Source organism: Silene latifolia, chromosome 7, assembly GCF_048544455.1.
Source record: "Silene latifolia isolate original U9 population chromosome 7, ASM4854445v1, whole genome shotgun sequence".
NCBI lineage: Eukaryota > Viridiplantae > Streptophyta > Magnoliopsida > Caryophyllales > Caryophyllaceae > Silene > Silene latifolia.
In genome coordinates, this window is record NC_133532.1 from 104585587 (window position 1) to 104599903 (window position 14317).

A 14317-nucleotide genomic window follows, 5' to 3' on the forward strand; every position below is an offset into this window, starting at 1 on the left:
GACGTAAAGTTGTACACAAACTGTCGATCAAACGCTGCGATCCCAAAACATGTTGTAGTCCGATAATCATCGGGTGTTTGTTGGAGTCTCAGCAGATACCGGGTATCTACAAAGCCCCCACTTTGACTGAGGCTTGGACAGGGCGAAAGTCAAAGTAGAGTCCCCAGGTCAATCGAAGATTACAACCTGAAGACCCAAGCGACGTCGAGGCGGCTCGAAAGGATTCGGGCCAAGGACCTGCCGTCGGGTAGGGCGACGCCAAGGCGACTCGAGGGTACGAGTCAAGGACCTGTCATTGGGAATAGTTTAGAGTCTGTCGGCTGTCCGTGCGGGTCGTTTAAAGTCCGTTAGACTACGTATAAAGGCTCGCCAGCCACAAGAAGGAGTCATACCTGAGGCATCTTCGGACATGTCCTTGCATGGTTGCGGATAAATGCTCGCCAGTTGCGGTGCGTATGTGAGGAGGGCTCGCCAGCCGCGGTGCGTTGTAAGGCTCGCCAGCCGAGACAAGGAAATGTACCCGAGGCATCTTCGGGATGTGTCCTTGGAAGGGTGCGGACAAAGGCTCGCCAGCCATGGTGCGTATGTGAGGAGGGCTCGCCAGCCGCGGTGCATTGTAAGGCTCGCCAGCCGAGACAAGGAAATGTACCCGAGGCATCTTCGGGATGTGTCCTTGGAAGGGTGCGGACAAAGGCTCGCTAGCTATGGTGCGTATATGAGGAGGGCTCGCTAGCCGCGATGCGTTGTAAGGCTCGCCAGCCGAGACAAGGAAATGTACCCGAGGCATCTTCGGGATATGTCCTTGGAAGGGTGCGGACAAAGGCTCGCCAGCCATGGTGCATATGTGAGGAGGGCTCGCCAGCCGCGGTGCGTTGTAAGGCTTGCCAGCCGAGATAAGGAAATTTACCCGAGGCATCTTCGGGATGTGTCCTTGGAAGGGTGCGGACAAAGGCTCGCCAGCCATGGTGCGTATGTGAGGAGGGCTCACCATCCGCGGTGCGTTGTAAGGCTCGCTAGCCGAGACAAGGAAATGTACCCGAGGCATCTTCGGGATGTGTCCTTGGAAGGGTGCGGATAAAGGCTCGCCAGCTATGGGGTGGTCGATTAATGGACCATGGGTGTAGCCGCGTCGATTGGGCTTGTTTTGAGAATAGCGAACTCATGATGTCGCTGAGGAAATAGTGAGTATGGGTTCTCACTATCACTGCTTTTGGAATGAGCGGGTTCCGCGAGGAAGCCCCCTGCTGGTATTTGAAGGAATAGTGAATTTGGAATTTTCACCATTCGGTTTGAATTTGCAGTGGCGGTTTTGATCGCCGTTTGTTTTAATTTTGAAGGAAAATAGCAAATTTGAGTTTTGCCATAGCGTTTGAAGTGACGGTTTATGTGCCGCCGTTGACATGTGATGGAAATAGTGAATTTGGAATCTTCACTATTGATTGAAGTGACGGTTTATGTGCCGCCGTTGACATGTGATGGAAATAGTGAATTTGGAATCTTCACTATTGATTGAAGTGACGGTTTATGTGCCGCCGTTGACATGTGATGGAAATAGTGAATTTGGAATCTTCACTATTGATTGAAGTGACGGTTTATGTGCCGCCGTTGACATGTGTGATGAAAATAGTGGAATTCAATTTCCAACTATTATTTTGAAATTGACGGTTTTAATTGCCGTTGCTTGAAATAGCGGTTTTTGAATTTTCGCCATTTGTTTGGAAAATTTGAAGGAAAATGGTGAATTTTGGTTTCACCATTATTTTTGAAATTGGCGGTTTTGATCGCCGTTTGCTTGAAAATAGCGAGTTTGAAATTTTCTCTATTTGTTTTGTTTGTTTTCGAGGAAATGACGACATTCAATATCGTCAACGAAAATTTTGGAATTTGTCATGGGAAATTGGGCCAAAACCCAAATTTCGCTGAAAAGAAAAGGGGGAGGCCTGGTTTAGGCGCGAGCCACCTAGCGATGCAAGCCGGCTTCCCTATTTCTTGTTAAAAAGACGCGAGGTTGAGCTGCGGATGATTATTCATCTTCAACCTTAAAAATCCCGCAAAATCGCCATTAAAGGACCTTCAAGCTTGCTTTCACTTGTGCCATTGTCAACAAATGTCATCTCAAGGTAAGTTTTTCCTCTTGAATCCTTTCAAATTTGTCGATTTTAGCTTGATTGAATTAGGGCGGATTTTGCCCTAAAAATCGAATTGGGCGTTTTTGATCGAGCCAATTTCTAGTGAAATTGATGATTGCATTAGGTTAGAAACCTGTTTAGGAGCATAGGGGTGCTTTTAGTTTGCATTTAGGTCCCCGTTCCCGCTCCCTAGGCTCGAAAAACGTGATTGAGGCGAGAAACCGTCTCATTTCACAATGCCAAGTTTATTTTCTTGGGTACTGGGTCCCACCAGGTTGCATTGTAGTTGGGAAAACCCGTGTTTGCCATCTAAGGACCTTCGTTGGATGTTTGTGGGAAAAATTGAATTTTTGCCTTTTGCGACGGTCTTACGTCTGACAAAATAAGCGTCTGTTTGGGCTTGAATTGAGTCAGTCTGCCTTGAAATGGACCTTATTGGTATTTTAGGTCACCTTTGGGTGTGATAAAATCACGTTTGCCTTTTTGCGGTCGTTTTTTGAATTTTTGACCGGCTCGGGCTCAAATCAGCGTATGAATTGCCTTTTTGAGTCGCAAAAAAATTCCCATTGTGTCCGGAATGTATTTTGGGTTGTAGGCGGACCTTGTGTGGGCCTTAAAACGCCTGTTTTTGTGATTTTGACTCGTCTTTTGCTTGAAAAGAGGGGCGAGTCATTTTTGTGTTTTTTTCTGTGAATGGTTTGGGGCGGGATTGCCCCGTGTTTTTGTATTGCAGGCTGTGTTTTTGGTTTTTGGATTTATCCACTTCATGCCATCGTAATGCCGACATTTCGGCTGACGCTTTTTTTGTAGGAGAGTGTTTATAGCAGGCCGGGTTCATGGCTGCGACTTTTGAGGAGTTGTTCGGGCCGGGCCCGATTAGTACTCCGGTTAGCACGCCCGCCGTTGTTGTGGAGGACGTTACTGAGAAGGAGAGACCTCCTGAGCAGACTGCTGGGGCCTCCGGGGCCATCGAGGAGCGTGCAGAGCCCGTTGTTGGGGCTGTTAGTGCCGGTAGAGCTCAGACTGGGGCTGAGGCGAGTACCTCCGGGTGGAGGGTTTCTTCGAGGGAGCGCCGTCCTCGGGCGACTAGGCGGACGTTGCGGGATGTCAACAGGGTTGTTAACTTGGGCCCTATCCACCACGTTGAGTCTCGCGGTCACAAGAGGCGGAGAGCGGAGACGGCTGAGGACGATGCTGACGTCGCGAGCTTCAGAGCCAGGCGAGTTACGGCCCTGCGGGGGTTGCTTTTACGGGCGGCGCCAGAGTGGGCCGAGGGTTTCGACGGTAGCCAATTGTTGCTTCGACTGGACTGACACCTTTCCTACCGCGCTCACGAGGGCATGGTGAGTTGCATTCCCCGGTTGAATTTTGTCATTTTTGAAGTGTCGAGCCTAAATAGGCATTCTGACGTTGTCTGTTTTTGATTTCAGGAGATCGGCACCATGAGGACTTTCTCGGGCTTTTCTACCTGCTTGGGCCTCTACGACGTTCTCCGAGCTGGGTCGAGGGCGTTGATAGAGAGGTCGGCTTTCGGGCCGTTGGTGGCCGCTTGGCGGGACATTCACGGGTCCTCGATTAGGTCGAACCTGTGTTTGATCCGAGCCATGTTGGATCGGTATTGGGACACGACATCGTCGTTCCACATGGAGTTTGGGGAGGTCGGCGTGACTTTAGAGGACTTTGCCAAGATATCCGGCCTTCCCTGTGGTGAGCTGCCCATTGAGTTTACCGCGACTCCGGAGAGAGTGTCTTCTCCTGCGGTCACTGCTTTGATCGGTACTGCTTTGCCGGAGCCTTCCGACGTCACCCCGTACCTGATCGCGAGTTCGTACGTGAAGGACCACTTCACTGAGAGGGTGGCAGGTGTTGCTCCGGCGCCGTTGGCGAGCCCGGAGGCGGAGGTTGAGGCCGACGCGAAGGAGGCGCGGCTGTGGTTGTGGTACTTCTTGGGTGCCACGTACTTTGGCGACAAGGGCGAGCGCTTGTCGACCAAGGTGCTTCCTCTTCTTGCCGACCTTGACGCTCTGGGTTGGTTTGACTGGGTTACGCCGACTTTGGCGAGTTTTACCCGGTACTTGCACGCGGCGGTGCGTTCGGAGACAGTGGGAGCGGGTAGTGCTCCTGCTCTGGTTGGTCCCGGCCTCATCTTTGAGGTACGAGCGTTTTTTTGTGGTAGTTTTTTTTTATTTTGATTTTGATTTTGACTTTGGCAATTTTTGAGAAATTGGCTAATTTGTGTTTGCTGTGTTTGATTACAGGCTTGGTTGTATGCTTACTTCACTCCTCTGCGTCCGGGGACTACAAGCGGTGTTCCCTCGGCTTACCCTGCTGTAAGGGGTTGGACGGTGGGTCGGAAGAAGTCGACTAAGTCGACTTATGAGGACTGCAGGCGTCGCGTGAACAAGCTTCGGGTTGCTGATGTAAGTTTCTGCCTTCCCTTCTCCTTTATAGAAGTAGATAGAGGTAGGATGATTAGGTAACTTAGGAAGCCCCCAGTTAGCTGAGTAGCTTTGTTTCGAGTGCAGTTTGTTGGGCGGCCTTGGGAGCACTACACGGGTGTGCCGGCTGCCGTCACGGAGCGTTTGCGACCTCGCAGCTCCCTCGCGCTCGTACTGGAGACGGCGATTGAGCCGGTTTGGTACTTGGGCGAGCGTCTAGTTCGCCGGTGCTTTACCGAGACTTTCGTCGTGCCGGTTGATCCGCCTGGGGTGTTGTTCCAGGAGTCGAATCCTGATGAGGTTGAGGAGCACCTTCACGGTCGAGGAGGTGAAGAGCTGTTGCTGCGGGACGCCGACTACGACACCTTCCGGTTGTCGAGGCTTGCGTGGTACCCGATCGAGGTATGTTTTCCTCCTTTCTTTGTTTTCATTGCCTCCCTTGATAGGAGGGTTTGTCATTTTTGATGTGGATCCGAATGGCAGGGAGTCGACCCGCTGATGAGGACTCAACCCCCAGCTTTCCCGACGGAGACCACTTTTCAGGGGCCGAGTGGTGAGGAGCTTCAGTTGCGCTTACCGGAGCCTGCGGTGACCGAGGTGGCCGATGCTGGCATGGAGTAGAGGTTGACTGTTCTGAGGGTGAGTCCCTGACTTGAACACTTTCTCCAATTATACTTTGCCTTACATTGTATTGAAGGACATCTTTGTTTTGTAGGTGACGACTGTTAGTCACCAGAACTTGTGGCGGATGGCTAACCGCTGAAGGGCGCTGGCTAGTGACCTGGCTACGAGGGAGGCTCGGCTTTCTCGTGCACGTTTTGTGTGTTGTTTTTGTATATTTGGTGTTGTATTTCACGTTTTTAGATCTTGAGGATCTGTTATTGTGTTTGGCAGGGCACGGCGGATTCGGTGGAGCTTGCTCGGTCCGTCTTGAGTTGGAGGCGGCCCGGTCGACGATCGCAGCCGGGAGGCGGGGATCATCCGTCGGGACCAGGACTTGAGGCGTCATGAGGACGAGCTGCGGAGTCGAGACGCGGAGATTGCCTCTCTGAAGGCTCAGTTGGCTGCAGCGGAGGAGCTTCACGTCGAGATGGAGCGTGAGACGCTGAAGAGTTCCCCGGAGAAGGAGTCTGAGCTGGTGGTGGTGTCTGCGTTGGCGGCGACTCCTAGCGAGACCAGGACTGGTCCGACGGGAGACGTCGAGTAGTTGTTGTAGCTTTTCCGTGTCTTGGACTATTGCCTGTACATATTTACATTTTGCGTGAGGCGGTTTGTATACATGTGTTTTTGGATTGTGGTTTATTTTGTGATTTTTGGCTTTTTTTGTGTTGTGTTTCGGAGGAGCGCTTGTCGGCTGTTGATTCTCCTTTTGCTTCGCACCAGTTCCTGCATCGTTAGTGTAGAAAACGGGCAACAGATAGCATATACGCATAAACGCAAACACGTAGAAGCATTTGATTGAAAATCAAAATTAACCAAGATGTCTTGAAGTTAAAATTGAAATTTTGAAAATTCCGTGACAAAATCGTCGTGTTTGGAAAAAGGAATTGATTTGAAAATTTGAGCAATTAACTCGTGTCGTGAATTAAATTGCATCGAAATTTTTGAAAATTGACTCGAAAAAATAAAACCCAAACCGTCCGGAAAGAATTTTAGAAGAGGATTTTTGCGATTATATTTGGCTTTTGAGGTCAAGACTCGAATTTTTGAGTGCTTGAATTTTTGAGGAAAATTGATGTTGTGTTATCAATTTTCGAACGGGTTTGGGTTTTATTTTCGGAAAAGCGAAATTTTTTTGCCGGAAAAGCGAAAAATTTTCGGAATTTTGACTGACATGGAAACGATCCATCGCGGATCGGGGCGACTAGCCCTTCCTCCTTTAAAAAAAGAAAGAAAAATCCGTATGTTTAAAGCTGCGTCATGGAAACCATGTCGGATTTCGTAAAACGCGAAAACAAGGAAATGTGAGTGTGAAGAAACACAAAATTTCCCGGATCATCCCGAAGAGGCGCGAGGTTCCTGGCGGGAGGTTTGAGGTGTCAGGAGAAAACACATGTTGAAAGAGACAAGTCAACAGCGGGAATCCTGGAGAAGCCTCAAAGAGGCGCGAGCTACTCGGCGATGGAAGCCGGCTCTCCCCTTTTTCTGAAAAGCGCGCTGATCATTTTGTATAAATAGGGACGTTTGCGCTTCATTGTTTCATCATCCGAAACACAAAAACATCTCTACAAAACCTCTTCTTCTTCCACAAAAATATTTCATGGATGCTTTTGAGAACGCATTGCGACAATGGTGCCGGGATTTGTCGCCTCCCAAAAAGTATCAACTCGATTGCATGGGAGTTGGTAAATTGTTGGTGCTTCGTCAAGTCAAGGTACAACCTTCGTTTCTTGAAGCATGCTCTCGGTTTTGGGATTCGAAACATCATGTTTTCGTTTTCCCGAAAGGTGAGATTTGTCCTCTCGCCGAAGAAGTTGGAGCCATTGGTGGGTGGCCGGGTTGTGCTCCGGTGCTTCCTGCGACTCGGTTGTGCTAAAAGGAGAAATTCCGTTCCATGTTGGGCTTATCAACAAGCCAAGTCAACTTTCTTCTTGCTCCACATGGTGTGGATATGTTGGCTTTTATCAACATCTTCTCGAATCGGTTAGATGCTAATGTCTCGGAGGTTGCTAGGAGAAGGGCTCTTGCCTTTTGCCTTGTCCATGTGTACCTCTTTGTTGATGTCTTGAAGAAGGAGGGGCCAAGATGTCATGGTAGCATGACCCTTATCCATGTGATTGAGCAAATGGAGCATGGTAGAGATCCATCATGGTTGGTGCTTGGAGAGATTATCCAAGTTTTGGACAAGGAAGGCTCTTGTGGAGAAGCTCCCTCTTTTGGATCGCCAAGGATCCTACAAGTGTGGCTATTGGAGAGGCTAAGGTATGTAGAGCCTCCGGTTAATCCTCCTTCTTACTCCTTCCGTCACCTTACTATGAGGAAGAAGTTGTACCCGGATAGTTTTGCTTCCACCGAGGCCTATTGGGCCGCAAGATTGGCGGAGGAGGGTGGTCCTCATATCCGTTGGGTGGTGCCGTGGTGGCACTTGAGGTCCTTCACGGGGTTGCCCGCTTCGGGTGCTAGTCCTCGTTCTTTCATGGTGGTGGGCTTGAAGGTTGTTTCCTTCATTTATCCCGAAAGGCTCATGAGGCAAATGGGGCGTCAACAAAAGGTGCCCGCTAAAGATACTCTTGTCCAAGAGAATTATTTCCGGAACTCCGAGCTTGTGGAGTTTTTTGAAAGGTGGTGGGCTACTCGGCCGCTTTGGGAGGTGCCAAACCCCTTTGCCACGACATGGGTGACTCCCGCTTATGTCAGGTGGTCACGTGCTCCGTCCTTGGAAGAGAGATCCAAATTTCGTAAGGACGAGGTCGTCGACTTGAAGTATCGAGAGGTTGGCAAGGCCAACCGTGCCTTCTTCGAAGAGTATGTTGAGGGAGCTACTCCCGATGTGATGAGACCACCGAAGAGGAGGAACTCCGGCCCCAAGAGTATGGTGGGCCGCGCCTTGGCGCGTCTTGGGTCGAACGTGGGGTCTTGTACTAGACCGGAGGCCGTCGCCGTCGTAGATCCGTTTAGGATCCGTTCCGAGGAGGAAGTCCATGCTAGGCGGGCCAACAAGAAGAACAAGGGGAAGATGTACCCCGAAGAAAAAGGCAAGGGTAGAATGGAAGAGTGAAGACCTCCATCACCCACTTTATTATTATGTTGTATTATTGTTGTAGGTTTTTATTATTTTGTACTAGCTAGTTGTTGTGTGTTTTGTGCTAGTTTTACTATGTGAGGTGTGTTAGTTGACACCTTAGCTTCGACAAGTTATAGACTCGTCGTGCTTTATTTGTTGTTGAAATTGTAATCCCTCCTATTATTAATTAAATAAGAGGATTGCTCGTGTCGAAAATTGTGAACGCTTGTTTCTTCCATCCATTTTGTAAAGGCAATTCGATTTGAATCGTCCTAAACATTTGCACTTGGGAAAGTGGAATTTAGTGGAAAGGGAGAAAGGCTCATTTTTTTATTTTGTGGGGAAAGGGAATGGTTTTCCCTTTCTTCTTTTTTTTTTTGGATGTTTTTTTTTGCATGTGGGGATTTTGTATGGGGATGGTTGTTTTTTGAATGTGGGAATGGTTGTATCCTCCTTGTGTAAGGAAGGACTGCCTACGTATCCACCCGAAGAGGTGAAATCAAACCATGATCATAGTTCGAAATGTCTTGTGAATTTGAATTGGGTTTTGTAGTTGTATCCCTCAGGCATAAGAGGGACTGCCTACGTATTCACCTGAAAAGGTGAAATCAAACCATGCTCGTAGTTCAGGGATGTTTTGTGAATTTGAATTGGGTTTTGTGGTTGTATCCCTAAGACATAAGAGGGACTGCCTACGTATTCACCTGAAAAGGTGAAATCAAACCATGCTCGTAGTTCAGGGGGTTTGTTTTTGTAGTGCAAATGGACGTTGCCTTTGACGGATCAAAGGACATTCGAAACGGGCAAGGTGCCGCAGCTTAGACTCGATAAAACATGCAATTTCAAATCAGAACATATTGCGGAACTTGACTTGAAAAGGGTTGAGGTCGTTGCTAGTTGCAAAACTAGGCTAGGTTGTTGGTTGATAGGGTTCAAGGGTAGTACTTCTTGAGTTGGTCTAGGTTGGTCGGGTTTGTAAAATCCTCCCCGTCTAGGTCACTCAGTCTCACTGCGCCCCCCGAAATTATTTTCTTGACCAGGTATGGCCCGGCCCAGTTGGGTTTGAATTTTCCCCTCGGATCGACGGGTAATGGTGCTCGAACTGACTTGAGGACCAAGTCGCCCTCCTGGATGTTTCTGGGTTTAACCTTCTTGTTTAATGCCCGTTGTATATGTCGTTGGTATAGCTGGACGTTGTGCAAGGCATTGAGTCGCCGTTCGTCTAGAAGAGTGAGTTGTTCGTACCTTCGACGGGTCCATTCCGCCTAAGGGACTTGACTCTCTAGTAGGATGCGTAGAGATGGGACCTCTAACTCCACCGGTTGAACCGCCTCCATACCGTATGCTAAGTAGAAGGGTGTGGCGCCTGTCAGTGTTCGAATGGAGGTTCAGTATCCCCAGAGTGCGAATGGGAGCTTGCTCGGCCAATCGCGGTAGTTATCTTGCATTTTCTTGATAATGGTAACAAGAGTTTTGTTCGCTGCCTCCACCGCTCCGTTGGTTTGGGGACGGTAGGGGGATGATCGATGTCGTTTGATCTTGTATTTGTCCAGCAAAGCTTGAGTTTCTGCCCGAAAGTGAGAGCCTTGATCGCTGATGATTTCATGGGGTACTCCATATCGGCAGATGATGTTGTTTTGAATGAACTTGGCCACTTGTTTGGCGGTCAAGACTGCATATGACTGCGCTTCCACCCATTTGGTGAAGTAGTCGATGGCGACAAGGACGAAGCAATGCCCCTTGGTGCCTACCGGGTTGACTTTCCCGATGATGTCGATGCCCCAGGTTGAGAAAGGCCAGGGTGACGTCATGGTGTATAAAAGGGATGGTGGTATATGTTGTATATTGGCGAAGATTTGGCAATTGTGGCAATGTTTGACGTAGTTACGGCAATCGGCTTCCATGGTTATCCAGTAGTAACCTAGCCGCATGATTTTTCGTGTAAGCATCATTGCACTCATGTGAGGGCCACATTCTCCGTCGTGAACCTCTCCCATGACTTTTTGGCTTTGTGATGGTCAATGCAAAGGAGGAGAATTCCTTGGGGTGTTCTTTTGTAGAGTTGATTTTGGTTTATCACGAATTGTGATGCGAGTAAACGGATGGCTCTTTGTCCTCTTTGGTCAGAGTTGGGAGGAAATTCGTTTTTGGTTTTGTAATTGAGGATGGCTTGGTACCAAGGTTCATCATGGCTTTCCTCGTCGTCGATAATGGCACAAATGTGAGCTGGCTCGCTCCTTCTTTCGACACATAGGGGCATCGATGTCATGTTGTCGGGTATGTTGACGAGCGCGGCAAGTTTTGCCAGGGCATCAGCAAATTAATTTTCCTCTCGTGGCAAGTGGAAGTAGTCGACTTGGTCGAAGAACTCGGCCTCTTGATTGATCTTTGCTCGGTAGGGAGCTAAGCTGTCAGATCGGATTTTCCATGATCCGGATACCTGATTGATGATGAGTGAGGAATCGCCATAGACCCTCAATCTCTTGATGCCAAGTGTGATGGCTGCTTGTAGGCCGATGAGGCATGCTTCATATTCAGCGGCATTGTTGGTGACGGCGAAGTCTAGCTTGACCGAGATCGGAACATGTTCTCCCTCTGGTGATATTAGAAGGATTCCTACCCCGAAGCCTCTCAGATTAGATGCACCATCAAAGTATAGGTCCCATGCGTCGGAGTCGGCACAAAGGATGTCTTCGTCAGTAAGTGACCATGTGTCGGTCGTTGGATCCTCGTTGACGGGATTTTCTGCTAGGAAATCAGCAACTGCTCTTCCCTTGATAACCTTGAGGGGTACAAACTTGAGATCAAATTCGGACAGCATGAGTGTCCATCTAGACAGCCTTCCGTTTAGTACGGGTTTTTCGAAGATGTATTTGACCGGGTCCATCTTGGAGTAGATGTGGACCGAGTAGCTGAGCATGTAGTGTCGCAGCTTCTTTGTTGACCATACTAGGGCAAGGCATGCCTTTTCCAGTTGGGTATACCTCGTCTCGTACTCAATGAACTTTTTGCTGATGTAGTAGATGGCTCGCTCCTCGTTGCCAACTGTTTGTGCTAGCATTGCTCCCTTGGCTGTGTTGGTTACAGTCAGGTACAGGGATAGAGGAATCCCTGGTTGAGGTGGCATGAGGACAGGAGGTTTGGATAGGATTTCTTTTATCCTGTCGAGGGCTTTCTGGAAGTCGTCGTCCCAATCGGTGTGATCGGAGGCACGAAGCTTCTTGAATATTGGTTCACAGATCATAGTGAGCTTAGCAATGAACCGACTGATGTATTGAACCTGACCGAGAAATCCCCGAATCTCCTTCTCGTTCTTAGGCCGAGGCATTTGTTGAAGGGCTTTGATTTTGGCTGGATCAATCTAAATGCCTCTTTTGCTGACGACATGTCCCAAGAGTTTTCCGGAGGTGACCCCGAATGCACACTTCTGAGGATTTAGTCTCATGTTATATTTCCGCAGACGAGCGAAGAATTTCCGGAGGGCATTGATGTGGCCGTCCCGTTCTTTTGATTTGACAATCATGTCATCGACATAAACCTCTACCTCCTTGTGCATCATATCATGTAGGAGAGTGGTAGCGGTTCTCTGATAGGTTGCTCCGGCGTTGATGAGGCCGAAAGGCATGACCGTGTAGCAATATGTACCCCACTGCGTAGTGAACGCAGTCTTGTGCATGTCTTCCTCGTCCATTTTAATCTGGTTGTACCCAGCATACCCGTCCATGAATGATAAGAGGGCATGCTCGGCGGTGTTGTCCACCAGAATGTCAACATGTGGCAAAGGGAAGTCGTCTTTTGGGCTTGCTTTATTCAGATCCCTGAAGTCGACGTAAACCCGAATTCTTCCGTCTTTCTTTGGTACGGGCACAATGTTGGCCGCCCAATCCGAGTATTCAGATACTTTGATGAACCCAGCCTTGAACCGTTTGTCCACTTCTTCCTTGATTTTTAGGGCCCATTCAGACGCATCCGGCGTAGCTTCATTTCACGGGTTTAGCCCCCGGGTTTGATGGGTATCCAATGCTCGCAATTTCTCTGTCAATCCCAGGCATGTCTCTGTAAGACCAGGCGAACACGTCCTTGTATTCGTGGAGGAGGTCAATGAACTGTTGTCTTTCCGAGGGGTCCAGGGTTGTCCCTATCCTAAGTTCTTGAGGTGTATTGTCGGTTCCTACGTTAATAGGCTCGGCTTCCTCAATGATGGGGGTTCTGGTTTCCCGTTTGTCAAGCTCTTTGGCTAAGTGAGGTGGGTAGTCACTCAAGTCAAATTCCTCATAATCATTCAGAATCGCATTGTAGTTAAATTGAGACGAGTCATAAGCAAACTTAGCGTTCATTAAGTTGACTCGAGCGAAAAGCTCGGAGAGGACAGACATCTCGTGGTCGGTCGGAGGCGACACGACGGAGAAGTGGCTCCGGAACAGCTCCAGTTGTCACCTTTCATAGGAGTGGGGGTGACCTTAGTAGACTCAGCCTCTGAATCAGCCACGACTTTGTGGTAAAATAGTGGGAAGGGGACCTTGACTGGGACTTCCGGAGTGTTAGGAGCTATAACAGACTCTGACTCCGACTCAAACTCGACTCGATCCTTCTTCACTTTCCTCCTTGAACATAGGGCCTTCTCCGGTTGTGATCTTGAGAATGCGGCCTTGCGATCGGTCCACTTGATGGTCTTCCTCCACCCTGGGTGGCTTTCTCCGGCCGGATCGGAGATCAAGGCGGTTGCATCAAACTGATTGTCATTCAGGGCGATGTTGATGATGTCCTCATAGTCGAGGCGTTTGACGTTATCTTCCCCAAAGAGTAGTGTGACAGCTTGTCCGTCGAGGCATGGTGACGGTTTGGACTCAGTTGTTGCGGCTTCGATGTTGTCGGGGATAAAGTAGCAGTCCTGAAAGACTTCCACTCCCGGGTATCTATCCCTGGCCATAGGGTCATAGATTAGCTCCGGAAAGCCGTGGTAGAGTTCAGACTCTCCCTCGGGGACAAAGTATCCGTTGAGGGTCAGGTGGTAGGGACGGAGGATGACTCCGTGCTTCTTGCGTTTCCGGATTAGGAGGTTCATCTCCTGGATATCTTCGTGAGTAGGTTTGTACCCCAGTCCAAAGGTAATGTTGGGGACCTTAGCCTGTTTCAAGGGAGGCAAAGGGTCGTTTAGTGGATTGAGAGGCAAACCCGGGAAATAACCCTGACGCATCATGATACGGTTGATCGTGAGGTTGGTGAACGGGTCACACTCAGAGGCTGCCGGTTCATCAGTTATGGCGTTCACGGCTTGGAAACCCCACATTTCGTTATCGTCCTCCTCAATGGCTTGGGAGGCTACCCCTCTTCTCATAACTGCTTTGATTGGGGAAGTGGGGATCGTGATTGTTTTCCCTTTGAAGGGGACCCTGATCTTTTGGTGGAGCGTTGAGGTGACCGCTTTGACGGCGTGAATCCAGGGACGTCCCAGAAGCATGTTGAAGGACGCGTCGATGTCGACCACTTGAAAACTGGTTTGTCTTTTTAATGGCCCGGTTGCGACGGTCAAAGTGACTAGCCCAGCGACCATGCGACGAGTGCCGTCGTAGGCGCGTACTCCTTGATTTGTCGGGATTAAATCAGATTCCTTGATACCCAGCCTGTGGGCAGTATTGAGAGGAATGACATTCACGACGGAGCCGTCATCCACGAGGACCATCGGTATATTTTTCTGGAGGCATTGTACGGTGATATACAGGGCCAGGTTATGATTGGCTCCAAACAGGGGGATATCCTCGTCGGAGAAGACGACCGGTTACTCGGATCGGGCGTCTCTCGTCATGTGTGCCACTATTTCTTCTGGGGAAGAGGTGGAGGGCACGGTTAATTTCCCCAAGGCCTGCAGCAAGGCCTGTCGGTGCTCAAAAGACGTTGCGATCAACTGCCAAATTGAGATCTCGGCTTTTGCTTTCTGGAGCTGTTTTAGGATTGAGTTCTCGGGAGCCTTTGGTTGAGCGTCCACCTCTGGGACGATTTGGTCATTCGTTGTTGGAACGACCGTT